The sequence below is a fragment of the Bubalus kerabau genome, chromosome 4, assembly GCF_029407905.1.
Source record: "Bubalus kerabau isolate K-KA32 ecotype Philippines breed swamp buffalo chromosome 4, PCC_UOA_SB_1v2, whole genome shotgun sequence".
NCBI lineage: Eukaryota > Metazoa > Chordata > Mammalia > Artiodactyla > Bovidae > Bubalus > Bubalus kerabau.
This window is the reverse complement of record NC_073627.1, coordinates 158,516,419-158,533,892: the sequence shown is the minus strand read 5'-3', so window position 1 is coordinate 158,533,892 and position 17,474 is coordinate 158,516,419. Positions and strand designations below refer to the sequence as shown.

Here is a 17,474-nt window from a genome sequence, read left to right as displayed (position 1 = left end):
CATTTTCTGCAGAAGCAACAATCCTACCCACTTTTATCCCTACTGCCACTTTCTAGATCACCCTTCCTTTTGTCTCTCATTCCTAGAGTCCAAATTGTGTACGTTATCTTGGATTAGGACTGGTGGCAGCTTTACACCAAAGCTGAGGTCTCTCGTTTAATCCTAAGCAGGGGGCTAGGGAGAAACTCAAGTCCCCTTCCAGTATCAAGGGACATAATCTACCAGAAGGGTGAAGGTCTCTAAATAGTCCTGTATACTTTTCAGAATTTAAATTATTGTCAGGTCTAAGAAGCTCCCTATTGTGACTGAGTGTATTTGCATAGACTTATCAGTTCAAATAAATGAACCGTTTGACTGAGGCATCCTAAGAAGCCTTGGTTTTCTCTCATTTCTATAGCTGGATTTTTCTGATATGGTGAATAGGATCAAAACCACCCACATGCTCACACTATTGTGGAGTCCAAAGGTAGCCATTCAAAAGTATGGGCTGTTTGCTTAAAAATTCATAACTGATTTTCTTATATTTCTTAAATGGAAACATTTGAATTGTGTGTGTGTGTTTTTCTACTGACATAATTTTTAAAAAGTGGTGAGAATACTACAGTGCAACTAGAGAATACAAGTAGGATGAATATAATGATAGGATTAATTTAATTTACCTTGGATACAGTCCTCATTTGAGGGAATTTATTTAATTGGTAACTTAATTTGTGTAAAGAGACATTCTAATTGGATTTGATTACTGTGGTATTTTTATATATACTATGATACATTTTGAATCACAGTGAGACAATACAAAACTGGGTAATTTTGAAGTCACACGAACCATTTGGATATTTTTATCCCAACCACATGAATTTGCTGAGAAATGTTCATTAGCTGACAATTTTTTTTTAGGTTGGATTTTGTTTGAAATACCTTTGGGACTATGTCAAAGATGATTGGAGATGTGATTTTAAAGTACTTAATATAACTGCAATGGAGATGCACTATGGCTTCCAGTAGTCAGATTACAGCATTGTTGTGAGTCATCGGCAATGAATGGGGAGTTCTGCTTTAAAATTTAACAGATTTTCCTTTTTTTCCTAAAAAACCTTTTGAATCTGTATTAGGTTATAGCCGATTAAAAATGTTGTGATGAATAAGGAAGGTATTCAGGCATACATATGCATGTATCCATTCTCTCCCAAATTCCCCTCCCATCCAGGCTAGCCCATGACATTGAGCAGAATTCCCTGTGCTATACAGTAGGTCCTTGTTGGTTATCCATTCTAAATATAGCAGTGTGTACATGATCATCCCAAAATAATTAGGGATGATAATTATTCCTAATTATTTATTAGGAATAATTATTCCTTATTATTTATTAGGAATAATTATTCCTTCCCTGCATGGCAACCATAAAAAAAATTAACAAATTTTCATGATCTTGTCCCTAATGACCTATGCAGAAACATAGATGAGTGATTTTTTTTTAAGTATTATGTTAACAAATTGGGGGTAAAACCAGATGAAAATCCAAAGGCAAATGATTAATTTATCAAAAAGAAGGACAGATGGCATACTTATGTAAGAAGTGGGTAGCTCAGAGAGATGGGTGAAGTAGACAAGGATGTAGAGTGAAGCAGAGGGTCTCACATTTGTCACCTGTTGTGTGTCCCAGACTCCTTTATGTAATAAATCCTCTATGTCCGCCCCACTGTCGTGAAATGCTTATAGGGCTAGCCTATGGAGAATACAAAGGAACAAAATAATGGATAGTGTTCTGGATAAATAATTCATCCCTTTGCTAGGACCTGGCTTCCTATCACACTTAGAATAAAATACAAATCCCTACATTACCTTCCAGGTCAGATGTGACCTGTCCCTGCAAAACTTCATGTCTTGCCACTTCCATCCTCTTTCTCCAAGCTATAGCCACACCTGCTCTCTTTTACTTCCTTGGACTTGTTACATTGGTTCTTACCACAGAGGGACTTTGCACTGCCATTCCCTCTAGCTGGAATGCTTTTCTCTTAGCTGAATCTTTCCTGTATACAGATCTCAATTAAAATTTAACCCCTCCTCCCCAACAGACTTTTCATCCCATCTAAAGCATTCTTCTCCCTTCGCAACCCCCAGGTCATCTATCACTTTATGCAGTTTGATTCCCTTTGAAGCTCTTATTACCTGAAATTTATTATTGTGTCTTTTTTTCCCCCTCCATCCTCCCCACCCTGCTACAGAATATAAGTGCTACAATATCAGGAGTCTTCTAGGTTTCATTCATTGCTCTGTCCCTTGAACCTAGAACAATACCTGACACATAGTAGGAAATGAATGAGAGAGAGAAATGGGGGTAGTGAGGGAAGAAAGGAAGGGAGGAAAAGAGTAAAGGGATCCACAGTGGAAGTGCATACAGAAAAGACAAATATTGAAAGGAAGATAAATAGGACTAGGGAAGAAAATTAGGGAGGAGCAAAGAGGATCCAGGTAGTGAGGACTGGTTGTGATGTACAATTTTGACTCCTAAAAAAATTTTCTACTTGCATTCCAGGCAAAGAGAATGGCAAATGCAAAAAGGAACTTCCTACACCACCACATAGCTACTTTTTCCTTTGTTGTTATTAGAGTTTTAGTTTCAGTGTGTGTGTTGGGGGTCGTGTGTGTTTGGAGGGGGATCCTCCCTACGTGTTATTCTTAGGGGAGGGATGGGTTTTCTCTTTCAGGTTTCAACTGCTGCATCTTCCTGGTATTACCAATGGGAATCATCTAGACGTGCATACCACCCATGGTGGCTCTACAACCTATTCTAGGACTTATAGGCAAGAGGCTGGAAAGAGAATGAAGGAAAGATCACCACCAGTGCCAGTGAACTCTTCTCAAGTTCTTTCAGTAAGTGGCGAGATGGTTTAAGTCATACCATGTAGCTCTGCACTTTAGGGGTGGGCTTTGGCAAAGCATTATATGACTTAACACAAGCCAAGAATAGAGAGGCAAACTTTCCCTAGAGGCTGGATGGGAGAAGCAGGAAACTTTAAGGATCATTTTTTCTGGTACACAACTTGGGTGTTTTTTATGTTTTGTTAGTGTAGCTTTGTTTAAATCTGAACAAGTTGAGTCCTCTGCAAAATTCGTGCACTGGCAACATGTTAGACAAAGAATTTTGTCTAACCCCTATTTTCTTTTATCTAGAAAAAAATGTAAACCCTGGCATTGTTGTGACTGGGAGACCTGAAACAGAAGTCAACAAGTGTGTGTAGATTTCTTTCTAGCAACATGTTTGGACGGTTATTCTTGTCCTTTACCAAAACCCCTGTCCAGCCGCAATACATACACAACCAGAAGCCATAACCAGCAAAAGCAGCTTGGCTTCTGTCTAGCTCCCCCTCCAGAGAGGTTTGTGATAAAGGAGCGGTAGGATTACATCTTCTTCCTGTAATGTACACATGGAATGCTCTCCCTCTTTTGAACAAGAAAAGGAAAGAGCAACCATATTTTAAAAGATACTAAACAATGGTATGTATCTTCACATTCAAAATTGTAGTTCATGTATTATTATATAAGGAGCTATGCCAAACAAATTAATCATAAGTAAATCTAAATTTAGCTGTTTATCCCCAACTTAATAAATGCCTAACTCATATTAGCAGTATTCAGTTGACTCAAGATTTTTTTCTTTTTCAGTCTAGCTGAACTATTAGCATAAATGCCCCAATCTGCAGAAACACAGTCTTGAATCTGAAAGAGAAAAGGCTTTGAAGAGGTTAGAATCATGTTTTGTTTTTTTTTTTCCAGATGCCTGTTCAGTTCAATTCAGTCACTCAGTCGTGTCCAACTCTTTACAACCCCATGGACTGCAGCATGCCAGGCTTCCCTGTCCATCATCAACTCCCAGAGCCTACTCAAACTCATGTCCATCACGTCAGTGATACCATCCAACCATCTCATCCTCTGTCATCTCCTTCTTTTGCCTTCAATCATTCCCAGCATCAGTGTCTTTTCCATTGAGTTGGTTCTTCTCATCGAATGGCCGAAATATTGGAGTTTCAGCTTCAGCATCAGTCCTTCCAATGAATATTCAGGACTGGTCTCCTTTAGGATGGACTGGTTGGATCTTCTTGCAGTCCAAGGGACTCTCAAGAGTCTTCTCCATCACCACAGTTCAAAAGCATCAATTCTTCTACACTCAGCTTTCTTTACAGTCCAACTCTCACATCCATACCTGACTACTGGAAAAACCATAGCTTTGACTAGACAGACCTTTGTTGGTAAAGTAATGTCTCTGCTTTTTAATATGCTGTCTAGGTTGGTCATAACTTTTTTTCCAAGGAACAAGCGTCTTTTAATTTCATGGCTGCAGTCACCATCTGCAGTGATTTTGGAGCCCAAAAAAATAGTCTCTCACCGTTTCCATTGTTTCCCCGTCTATTTGCTGTGAAGTGATGGAACTGGATGCCATGATCTTAGTTTTGTGAATGTCGAGTTTTAAGCCAACTTTTTCACTCTTCTTTTTCACTTTCATCCAGAGGCTCTTTAGTTCTTCTTCACTTTCTTCCATAAGGGTGGTGTCATCTGCATGTCTGAGGTTATTGCTATTTCTCCAGGCAATTTTGATTCCAGATACGAGTTAACACCAGCCAATGGAAGAAAAGAACTGTTTCAGCCAAATAAACCCCTTATTGTCACACTTAAACATTAGTCCTCACACTAAGGTAAACACATTAAATTCTGAATGGCATCTCAGAAGCCCTTTAAGACAAGTAATTTTGTTTTTTAAAAGACACCAAGTGTCATGTCTCACATATTAATTTGCATTTATTGAGTGCCTACAGGGTGATAGGGACTATGCCTAGTGCTAGAGACCCAACGATGAGTGAGTAAGACAGCTTTCTTCTTTTCAGGACCTTGGCATCCAAGGGAGAAACTTGTATAGTAAGGTGAGTCTGGGATGGTGGGGTTATAGGATACTGTCTATAAATCACCCCCAAATGCCAGGGGTCTAAGTTACTCCAACTTCCTCAGCTCTTCTGCAACCACTTTTGCTGAGCACAACATGGTCCACTGAAGAAGTCTCCAACTAACAAAGGAAATGTTTTACATAAACATTTATTTACAGAAAAAAATGAGAGGTGTAGGTGAAGGGAATTGGCTTGTCCCAGCTAAAAAGAATTTAAGGAGGGTGAGTTGACTCTTGGAGAAAGTGCTGTGGGGATAAGATATGTAGCTTTTGATGTAAGAGGAAGATTCAGAAAATTATCCTTGAAGGGTTATTTCTTTTTCTTGCATTTCTAGGAAAACAAGCCTCTTGATATCTTATTTTCTAATCCAAATTCATGTGAGGTCTTTTTTCTGAAACTGAATAAAATCGACTTCCAAAGAAAGAACTTTGCTTGCCCAGAGGTGACACACCTTCTTGGCAGCAACTTGCCCTTACCTCAAAAAAGAATCAAGGAAACCTTTCATTCCAGGGACTTCCCCAGCACTCTGCACTTTCACTGCAGTGGGCATGAGTTCCATCACTGGTCAGGAACTAAGATTCCCATGTCATGCAGCCAAAAAAAGAGAAAGAAAACCTTACAACCTCACCCCAAATGTTTTACTCTCTCATCTTGGTGACCAAAGCTTGTTGATCCTCACATAAAGAGGACTGTGAGGGTCACAATTGTCCTCAGTCTTTCAAGGTGAAAACCAACATTGACTTGCCAAGGCTTGTAGCCTTTGGGTCTCTTTTGCGAAGTCTGTTCTTTCCAATGCTTATATTCTCCACAGCTAACTGCACGTTAGATCCAGTCTCCTAGAGCTTTCTGCCCTATGAGGTGGGTGACTTCCTCACCCACCACAAGAGAGTAAGCACCCTTCTTTAAACTATGAAGAATATTTAACTGAGGGCCAAACATTTCTTCTGCTTGTCCTCATCAGTTTCATGTAGATCTGAAGCCTGGAGACACTCATTCCTTTTAAAATTAATTTCTGTCGATTCACATTGAAACAATATTGGCCAAAGTTGTCAATCTGGCCAAGCTGATCAAAGTGCTCTTCCACAAACAATGGGATATTTGTTAACTCACAGTCATGGTTCATAACTCTTCAGCAACTCTAATCCTTACCTCCAAGGATTCCCCCATATGAATAAACAAAGCAGGATAAAACAATAAGAGAACGACCTGAGTTTTCAGCAAATGTAATTCCTAGTTAGAAAGCATTCACTAGTAATTTCTAGTCACTTGACAATAAGTTTGGTTTGCAAATGAAAATTCTGATTTTATTTGCCAAAGATCAGACAGCTCAAATGAACTGGAAAATGCTATTATCACTCTACTTCTCTGAAAAAGATGTTTGGGATGCTTGTTGGGAGACCCAGCTTCGATCCTTGGGTCAGGAAGATCCCCTGGAGAAGGAAATGGCAACCCACTCCAATATTCTTGCCTGGAAAATCCCATAGGTGGAAGAATCAGGCAGGCTACAGTCAATGGGGGTCACAAAGCCAACCAGGCTGAGCCACTTCACTTTCACTTTCTTTAACTTAGGTCTGGAAATTGTGTTGTGAATTTTGCAGGTTAGTTTCAGCTTGGGATGGTTGTAGCATTAGGATGCATTCAGCAGCAAATAACAGAATCCAGTCTCCCAGGGCCTTCCTTAAGCAATAGAGATGTTAAATTTTCTCACCTAAGAAGTCAGTCAGCAGTGCGATGATGTCATTAAGGACCCAGACTCTCCTCTCTCTTGTTCTGCCACCTTTTGCCACTTTATGTCTATTGCAGCTTCTAAGATCAAGTCCACATTCAAAGCAGAAAGGAAAGGCTGAGGTAAAATGCTTTCTTCATGTGAATTTCTGTGGGTGTTTTTTTTTTTTTTCCCCCTGGGAAGAACAATTACAGGAAGTCTCCCAACTGACCTCTCCTTTTGTTTCATCTGCCAGTATGGGCCATAGGCACATTCCTAGACCAATCAGAGGCAAAGGGAAATAAATTGGAAAAGCCCAACCACAATTTATCCCCTTGTGGCTTGTGTGAGGCCCTGTCTTTCCTGACCTGAAGGGCTCTACTCACCATCCAAACAAGAAGAGATCTTTGACAGCAAGGAAGTAGATCTATATGGATAGCTCATGGACAAAATGTGAACAGTGACCCTGGGGGGAAGTGATCAAAGTGTTTAGTATTCTTCCTGATCGTGCCACTTTATATGGTATTTAGAAATCAAAGCAACATGTAGATTTATTTAGATTAGATTTGTTTAACTGTATAATCATATGGTTAGGTCATAGGAACCTTTCAAAAATATAGTGCTACAGGATTAATTATAGGATTAATTAGTTAAAGGCATTACAGGCTTGGAGAAGCTTCTCCAATTCCTAGAGGCCCATAAGATTGCATTTTCTTCCTGAGCAACTGTGCATGAAACATCATGGAAACAATAAGATTGTTGTTGCTACTTTCAAAGAAGTATAGATAGTTAAACTCAAATTGGATATGGGGATTAGCCATTGACTACTGAAAACTATGCTTTCAATCTGTTGTTGAACTGTCCTGAAATTATTGATTTAGGGCACATGAAGAGTTTTGAATTTTTTTCAAGATTCACAATTTTGTAAAGTGGTCTCATGAATTTTAATGCACAATACAGACCATGTTATAAATTTCTGAAACTTTCTTTGGTGTGCAAACCTTTATACATCTGCATTAGAAATATTTTCCTGTTTGTACTCAGTTTCAAGAGAAAACAATGAAATTGAAATCACATTATGCTTACCAAGAGAGTTCATTATCCTTGGAAGTTTGGAGGTAAGTCCAACATGAATCCTAGGAAGATCCCAAAGTTTCTAGTGACGTGAACAATGTTTGGGAGTTTACTCTTCAAGGAAGAAGGACGAAGAGAAGAATGCAGTCAGCTCTGCCAGCTAGAACTGGAATTGCAAACCCTCTCCAACACAAGATATCCCACAATTCAGTCAATTAATACCTAGAGACACCAGGTCTCACCTGGGGACACTAATGTAGTCATTTAATATCAAATAATGCATATTTTCCTTTGTTGACACACTCTTCCCTACCCCTCAAAAATCTCACTCAAATATTTCTGAGAATCTCCAAGGAGAAAGCTTACAGCTATGTGTTCTCAAAGCAGTTTGCTAACCACAGTCATCACAGATCATCTGTCTGGTCTTTCCTCTCCTATTCTGGCTCCACAAAGTAACTCTAAAGGGCATCTCTCTTGTCCCTGCTCATGATAACCATTTTGGGAACATCAGTACCTGTGCTAAGGTTACTATTTCTTAGTGTTCAGCAAACTCTCAGTTTTCGAGGCGAGGCTAAACTGGCATAGCAAGGACAAAAGCCAATGTCTCAGTCAGTGGCTTGCTATGACAAGGGTTTTATTTCTCAATACCACAAAATCTAATAAAGATCTGGGCACCCTTTAGGGGAACTATTTCGCTTATAGAAACCTAGCAATTTAGACTGAGGACTTCACAGTCCTGTAGCTGCTCCATTAGGAGCAGGAAACCTCTCTGATCAACCAAGCAGGCTTACAGAGACACTCACCAGATAAAGGACTGAATGGTACTCACCAGGTGTTCTCTGCTGTAGACTGCATATGGCCTGAGCCACTCAACTGCAAGAGGTCCAAAAAGTGCAGAGAAGTCTTCTATATCAATATATAAAAGGGAAGAGAACAGATTTTGGTGAATGTTGGGAATATCTGCTTTACAGGTCAGTGCTGGATTCTTGGAAAACATGGAAACAATGACCCTTCTCCAGTTCTATGCTGTTTTGTCACCTGATCCTCAAATCTGTACTTCTTATGCCCAGAGTCTCCAAAATTAGCTCATGAGTATCAGCTCCACTGTTTAGCTCTAATTTCTCTTTCTACAGAAGCTTCAACAAGTCCAAGATTGTGGGGGCAATGCTGTGAGATCTCTCATTCTAACTTTTTTTTCTTTTATGACAAATTCACATACATTCTCCCACCTTTTTCCCTAATCCTCCCTCAGACAGTATTCAACTTGTTTGCTGCCATATCGTAATGTCCCAGCTTGGTGCCTAGAACTCAGAAATGTGTTGATGAGTGGATGGATGGATGGATGGGTAGGTAAGTGGATAGCTGAATGATGATTTCTTCTCTACCCACAAATGAAGCTCAAAGGAGCCTGTTTCCATTTTCTTTTCTTTCCCCTCTACTTTTAAATTATTTTTTATTTTATTTTGTATTGGTGTATAGTTGATTAACAATGTTGTGTTAGTTTCAGGTATACAGCAAAATGATTTGGTTATATATATATACATGTCTCTTTCCACTTTATTTATCCTGTCACCTTGACCCTCATTGTAGTCCTTTTGTCTCAGGTACTATCGTGCTTTTCTTGGGCCCCACTTGGGTGGGGACTTTCTTGAGGATTAATTATAGAAATGTCAGCTACAGTTTAGGGGCTGAAACCCTACCATTCAAACCTCTTCAGGGATTCCTAATTGAGGAATATGCCCATGAGAACAATCACCAAATGGAAAATAAAGTAACATTTTTTGGCCATGCTGCATGGCATGTGGGACCTTAGTTCCCGACCAGGGATTGAGCCTGCACTCCCCTGCAGTGGAAGTGCAGAGTCTTAACCACTGGACCACCAGGAAAGTCCCAAAATAACCTTTATGACCTGATAGGCACCCAACTGTCTCCCAGTACAGAGATCTTTGTCAAGCCAAATCAGGTTATGCTGTTTAGGCCTAGAATCCTAAACAAGCTTCCATCATTTCCATCACTCAGAGTTGGTGGAAAGGTCTGGAACAGACCAGGGGCAATTGATGCAGATCCCATGTGTAGAAGAGAGAATGGGCAGACCCTGCCCAATGTACTGAAATAGGGGACTGTAATTGCAGACGAGAGAACACCAGCTTAGAAACTCCATCCTCTTATTAAATGTGGTTTGGTAATTGCCCTGTGCTTTGAGTATTTGTGGAATTCCTCCTCCCTCAGAAAGAAGCTAGTCAGAAGGATATACAGAGAGTATGGGAGCACCAAAACTGCCCTCTCTCCTACAGGCCAAGGTGGAAACAGGAGGACTGTTGGCTGAAAGTTGTCTATCTCCTCTTCCTCTCTTACATGACTAGCTCTTCTCTCCTGTTCACCGTGATTGTTATCTTCACTTCTGCCTCTGCCCAGGCCGTTCAATCCTTTACCCCTAGTCACACCCATTACACTCCGTTACAAACTATCTTCAGAACTGTAGTCTAGGTCAGTGTTCTCACCCTACCTGCTTGCTAGAGAGACAAGGTCAAACTCTGGGCTTATTACTGTGCTTTTGTATGAAGTCACTTTTTTAAAAATACAAAACTTGCTAGATGTTAACACTGGCATATGGATAAACTTTCTTTTGCTTACACATGGGTTTCTGATCAAGTGTCCCACAGTTGAGAATTCTTGGCAGCCTTACCACAAAGGATAGCCTGTAGCTAGTTTCCTCTGCTGAACTAGGCTTCCCATTATAACATATTTGCTATAAAGGAACAAAGGTTCATCCATAATGATGGGGAAAAAAAAAAACATTTGGGAGGCAGGGGGAAGGACTGCAAAGAGTTGACCATGATATAAATAGTTTGGGGCATATGTGGGAGTAGAGACTTTGGATGGAGCAAAACCAATCTTGCCCTGCCTAGCTGATTCTTCTCAGCCTTTCCCACTGTCTCCCAATTCTATGCCATCATTTCCCTACTCACTTTCACTTCTACCAGCTTGAATAAGTGTAAATCATCTCTGTGGATGCCATAAATATCAGCCTATTTGGAAAGCTCTCTGTTAACACAGATCTTCTTTGTTTCTAACTAATAGTACTGTTTATCTAACAGTTTTATCAACAAAATTTTAGAATAGACAAAGAGTGTAAACTGCCTCAAAGCATTCTCATTATGGCAGAAACTTTATACTGAATGTAAAGTTTACAAGGAAAAAAAAACTGAAACCATTGAAAGATTTATAAGCAGTGACACAGATACTCCCACCACAGAAGATGGCAAACACAACAAAGATGCCCAACATTATTAGTCACTGGATAAATACAAATTAAAACTACAATGAGATACTGTCATACACCCAATAGAATAGCTAAAAAAATTTTTTAATGACTACATCAAGTGTTGGTGAGGACACAGAGCAACTAGACTCTCATACACTCATGTTGGCAATATAAAATGCTACAGTCATTTTGAAGAACAAGTGGGAAGTTTCTTGAAAAGTTACATATACATACTATTTGATCAGATCTAGCCATTCCACTCCTAGGTATTCCAAGAAAAGTGAAAACATACATTTACTTTAAGACCTATACATGAATATTTATAGAGCTTTATTTTGCAGTGGTTAAAAATGGAAACCACTCAGATGTCCATCAGCAGCACATGGAATACTACTCAGCAATGAAAAGGATGGATATGGATGAATTTGAAAATAATTATGCTGAATGAAAGAAGCTAGGCCAAAAAAAAAAAATTGGTACATACTGAATGATGCCATTTATGTAAAACTTTAGAAAATGCAAACTAATCTCTATAGTGACAGGAAGCAAATAAGTTTTGCCTGGAGATGGGGTGGGGCTTATAAAATTTAAAAAATAAACTTTCAGAGGTAATGTAAATATACGTTCAATATCTTGATTGCAGTGATGTTTTCATGTGTGAAAACATATGGGTGTAACCACATGTCAAGACATCAACTGTTATACTTTACAAATGTGAAGTTTATTATAAGCCAATTATATCTCAATAAAGTCGTTATTTTTAAAAGATTTGCTTAGTGCTTTGCACCAGCCAAAGATGAAAGAATTGGCTTGGTGTCTTTCCATTACGTTTCAGACTGCTCTCTAACGGTTCCTTTTACTGTAGGTCAGCAGAGAGGAGGGGTGGATGTTCTGGGTTGCCTATCATCCCACTGCACTTTTATCTGTCTATATACAGTTTCAGTGGACATGGATTTGAGCAAACTCCAGGAGAGAATGAAGGACAGGGGAGCATGGTGTGATGAAGTCCAGGGGGTTCCAAAGGGTCAGACACAAATTAGCAACTGAACAACAACTATATATAGTCTTTCTAAAGACTTATTTCAAAAAATGACTGGTTTAAGGGGAAAAAAATTTTTTTTTAAGTCTTTAGAATCTTCTGGATCATCTGATCTTTAATGCTAAAATGTTTTATGAATCTAAAGTTCTATTAATGAATTACATGAATATACTCTCTCTTTGATTTGAAGATGTCCTCAATTATAAAACATTAAATCTCTAGCTTTTAATGGCTTTTTTAGGGGGAAAAAGTAAAATAAATATATTAAAAGTACACTTATAATATGATTCACTCCAGTTTCAAAAATATTAAAAGTATGACTTAGAGTACTCATTATAGCACATAATCCCCAGATTGTAGGAAGGGATATTTTTGAGAACTAAAAGTGTTTGCATGAGTCAGGGTACAAAGTGAAACAAAGAGACCCCCAAATGCAACAGCTTAAACTGGGTAGAAGTGTGTTTCAGTCTCAACATCCAGCAGGTAGGCCATCCAGGTCTGACTATTGGATCTGTGCAGTTCCACAGAGCCCCATGCTCAGAAGGGCCCAGAGCTTGGTTTAATGGGCTGCTGTTACCATCTTGTAAGTCTTACTAATTTTATCTTTGAACCTGTGTTTTAAAAGTAAAGTCCAGTGCAACAATGGAACATGCAAGTGAGCAGAGGAATACACAATCCGTGTCTGCCATTCCTGCGCTCCATTTGCATGTCATGTTGGCAGTGCTCCATGAACCCAGAATTCCAGTGGACCCGCAGTGCATGGAAGTTCAGAGAAACTCAAAGTGAGTACAAGTATGTTATGTTGATGACTAAGAAAAGAAGTGTGGAAGGGGACTGGCAGTCCTGGGAGTCCTGGGAGGACATGCTCTCCATTTAAACTAGAACTTACTACTAATCCAGAAAGAAGATAATAATACTCTAAGAAACACAAACAACAAGGAATCTTTCCTTACTTGAGTTACTTCCATGTATTAACAAGTCACTTACCTTGAAAATGATAGCATAGAAAGAAAGGTAAAGTTTTTTTTCTTTCAGTCTTTCCTTACTCATCAATAACCTGAGGATAGAGTGTTGATAGAATATGTATGAAGAAGTGAAACAAAAACATTTAAATCAGTTTTGTGCAGCATTTATACTCTTCTGATAAGAATGAGATATATATGCTTGAATGAATTACAAAATACAAATCATATTATTTTGGTGATTCTGCACATGAGTTAAATGTTCTTATATTTGCATTTATAAATGGACATTGCACAATATAATGAATGGTAAAATTCATGTTAATGATCTAAGTTTTAAGTTTACTTAGCAGAAAACTAAATAGCAAAACAAATGCCGGAAGAAACAGCATGGAAAGACGAGAAAACTATAAATTTTACTATATTGAATGGCAATCCCCCCACCTTTTTTTTTTTTTAACAAGAAGGCTTGAAGTTTCATTTTGCATTGGGCCCCACAAATTGTTGTAGCCGGCCCTTCTGCTGTCTTCAACACATGACTTCCACTTGTGGGTTCAATTTGGCTGCTTCAGTGTCTTTCATCTTCCAGCCCATGAAGAGCTGGAGAAAGACCAGGAAAGTGAAGCACAATTCTTTCTTTCTTTCTTAACATTTATTTATTTATTTGGCTGGACTAGGTCTTAATTGAGGCATACAGGATCTTTAATTGCAGCATGGGAAAACTTAACTGCAGTATGTGGGATCTAGTTCCCTAACCAGGTATCAGACTTGAGCCCCCTGCATTGGGCATGCGGAATCTTAGCCACTGGACCACCAGGAAAGTCCTGGAAGCACAATTCTTTTATGGGCCTTCATCACTAAACTCAAATCCCATCAGCCAGAACTTAGTCATACAGCCACGTCTAGCTATGAGGCTGACTGGGAAATATCTTTAGCCAAGCAGCCTTTTACTCTGCTAATACTCTGTTATTTTAGAAGAAAGGGAAAATGGGTATTGGAAACAATGTGAAGTTGACCACAGTATTCATCCAGTTTGATTCTAGTATTTCCAGTCCTAGGAATTTATCTTAAGGAAATAAAAGAAATGTATTAAAAAACTTTTAAGTATAAGGATATTCACTGCATCTCTTTTCATAATTATGGCAAATAAATTAGAAACAACCCATATTTCCAAAGCAGAAAAATTGGTTAAATAAATAAAGACATATCTATATTCTGGAAAATTAAACACCCATTAAAATTGTGTTCTCAAAGAATATTCAATGCTATAGGAAAATGCTCAAGATGCAATGGTACATGAGAAAAGCAAAATGCACAAATCTCCAGATAATACTGGACTTCCCTGGTGGCTCAGACGGTAAAGCGTCTGTCTATAATGCGGGAGACCCTGGTTCGATCCCTGCGTTGGGAAGATCCCCTGGAGAAGGAAATGGCAATCCACTTCAGTACTATTGCCTGGAAAATCCCATGGACAGAGGAGCCTGGTAGGCTACAGTCCATGGCGTCGCACAGATAATACTATTTAGAAGCACTTTTTCAGCTAGATGGATATGTCTGGGTTTGTCACAGGGATTAAGGAAACAAGACTACAGACCTCACAGAGTAAATTTCTCCCAGCATATATTTGAACCACAGCCCCTCAGGATCAGAAACTGGATTTTGTTTACAGACTCAGGACAGATTTGTCTCTCAGAATGAGACATTTTAGCCAGAATCATAAGATAAATACATACATCAAGAAGGCAAGTTTATTCGCTTATGAAGACATATAATAATAACATGACATATATAGGCAACACCCTCCCCCAGTCTCATACTAAGTGTGAGTGCCCTTCCTACAGGCAATATATTACATCATTGTATTTGATGATTCTACAGCATAACCAAGAAAATTTCAGTCCAATAATAAAGTTGAACATTTATTCTTAAAGAACTCTCCAAGAGGATTTTTCGAGAAAACCAGCCAGAATGTGAAAACAACCACATTTTTCAGAGCACTCTATTCTGTAAAGAATTACTGAGAAACAGGCAAAAGGCAATGGCACCCCACTCCAGTACTCTTGCCTGGAAAATCCCATGGACGGAGGAGCCTGGTAGGCTGCAGTCCATGGGGTCGCTAAGAGTCGTACTCGACTGAGCGACTTCACTTTCACTTTTCACTTTCATGCATTGGAGAAGGAAATGGCAACCCACTCCAGTGTTCTTGCCTGGAGAATCCCAGGGGCGGGGAAGCCTGGTGGGCTGCCGTCTCTGGGGTTGCACAGAGTCGGACACGACTGAAGCGACTTAGCAGCAGCAGCAGCAGCAGAGGCAAAAAGCCCCTATGTCCTCTAGCCATTTTCTAGAGTCCTGTAGCTGGTGATCAAGAACAGAAGTTTTGACTTCTGTTTCCTGTGGGGAAGAAATGAGGAGGGGCACAAAGAATATTCCATGGACAGAAGAGCCTGGCAAGTTACAGTCCATGGAGTTGCAACGAGCTGGACACAGCTGAACAGCTGAGCGCACACACGCAAGGGAAGCGGGCAGAGAAGTTTCTGTCTCGAGAGGTGTGTGGGAGAGCTTTGGAGGAGAGTGAAGATGGAGAGTTTGTGACAGTAACTCTAAAGCTCATGGGTATAAGATAAAAACAAAAGGATATTTAAAGAAGTGTTGCTGTAGCTATAAGCCTGATCTTCGTTAATGTCCCTTGAGAAACATGAATAAATCTGAATTATTTTTAATAGCTTTTGGTTTTGTGACCTTGCTAGGACCCTGGAGCAATCCAGGGATACACAAGATACAAAAGTAATTAATGATTTTTAAATCTACACTATACCAACAGTAATAAATCATTTTTTAAAAAACATCAGACTTTGATAATAATTTAATATTTGCTTTTATTTTGTGAAAGATTATATATATATATATATATCTCCATTGAAGAAAAATTCATAGTTACTCTTAAGATAGTTGTCTTCAAACTGTGTCTGTGTGTTTCCACAAATTATTTTCAGGAACTATGTACACTCTAGCACTTTATATTAACATACAATTTAAAGAGTTCCAAAGGATATAATATCCAATGCTTTAATATTGGTCACTGTTTTAAATACATACAAAGGGTTCTAAAATACTATAGTGATTAAATATTCATCATCATTCTTTAAAGCTTTCCAGGTGGCTCAGTGGTAAAGAATCTGCCTGCCAATGCAGGCAACACAAGAGACAGGGGTTCTATCCATGAGTGTGGAAGATCTCCTGGAGGAAGAAATGGCAAACCCTTCCAGATAATTCTTGCCTAGATAATTCTATGACAGAGGTGCCTGGCAGGATACAGCCTTTAGGAGTTGCAAAGAGTTGGACATGACTAAGCACTCATGCACATACACATCATTCTTTAAAGAAAAATACATGTAATTATTCAGAACATGTTTATTGTCCTTTTTCCTCACAGAATTCTAACTAAATATAATTATATATATATTTTTAGGCTTGAAAGTCATATTGAGCACTACATCATACTTCTCTCTGCAACAAACTACTAAAACTTGCTAAACTTGCGTAGTTTTTTATAACCATAAGGCCCAATATTGTAGCTACTAGTCACATGTGGTTATTAAGCACTTAAGATGAGATTAGAGTAGCTAAGAAACTAAATTTTGGATTATATTTAAGTTTTAACATTTTAATTTATAAAGTTTTCTAACTTTCCCATAGAGATCTTACCTATTTGTTAGGTTTATTTCCATTTTATATTGTTTCATGCTTTCCAAAATTATTTTTTGAAAGATATATTTCCTGTTTGTGATGTATTTGAAAAGATAGTTGATCTTTGTGTACTGATTTTGTACCTAAGGGCTTCCCAGGTGGCACCAGTGGTAACAAATCTGCCTGCAAATCCAGGAAATGCAAGAGACACAGCTATGATCCCTGGGTTAGGAAGATCCCCTGGAGGAGGGCATAGCAATCCACTCCAGTATCCTTGCCTGGAGAATTCCATGGGCAGAAGAGCCTGGCATGTTACAGTCCATGGGGCCACGAAGATTCAGGCACAACTGTGTGACTCAGTACACACACACACCTTTCTAACCTATGTTTAATTCTAATAATTATTCCATCAGGTAGATAACCTTATCACCTACAAATAATGAACAATTTTGTTTCTTCATTTCTAAACTTTATATTTTTTATCCTCTTTCTTGTCTTAAACCATTTATTTCATTGGCTAGGGCAATGTTGAACAAATGTGGTAATACTGGATACCCTCGCTTTATTCCTTATCCTAAACAAAATGCTTCTAATATTTCACCATTAACTAGGATACAGGTTTTCCATGGATACTTTTATCAGATTAAAGACAGTTCCTTCTATTGATTAAAATCAGTGTTTTCTAACAGCTTTTCACCATGAGATGATTACTTCCCCCCTGTAATCTGATGATGTGATTACTTATATCACTGTATCTTCTTATGATAAAATACGTTTGCACCTCTGTATTAAATCCATGTCA

General features: G+C 38.8%; 1 protein-coding gene across 4 annotated transcripts in view; it reads left to right on the top strand.

Annotated features, from left to right (window-relative positions):
• PGAP4 (post-GPI attachment to proteins GalNAc transferase 4) overlaps positions 1 to 11,725 on the top strand; it is a 36,912-nt gene extending 25,187 nt beyond the window's left edge. For all 4 annotated transcript variants that reach the window (XR_008713826.1, XR_008713825.1, XR_008713828.1 and 1 more), the window contains 2 exons: positions 2,709 to 2,874; positions 3,778 to 11,725. The gene's annotated coding sequence lies outside the window, so the exon portion shown is untranslated. The remainder of the gene's footprint in view (positions 1 to 2,708; positions 2,875 to 3,777) is intronic.
• Positions 11,726 to 17,474: the final 5,749 nt, after the last annotated feature.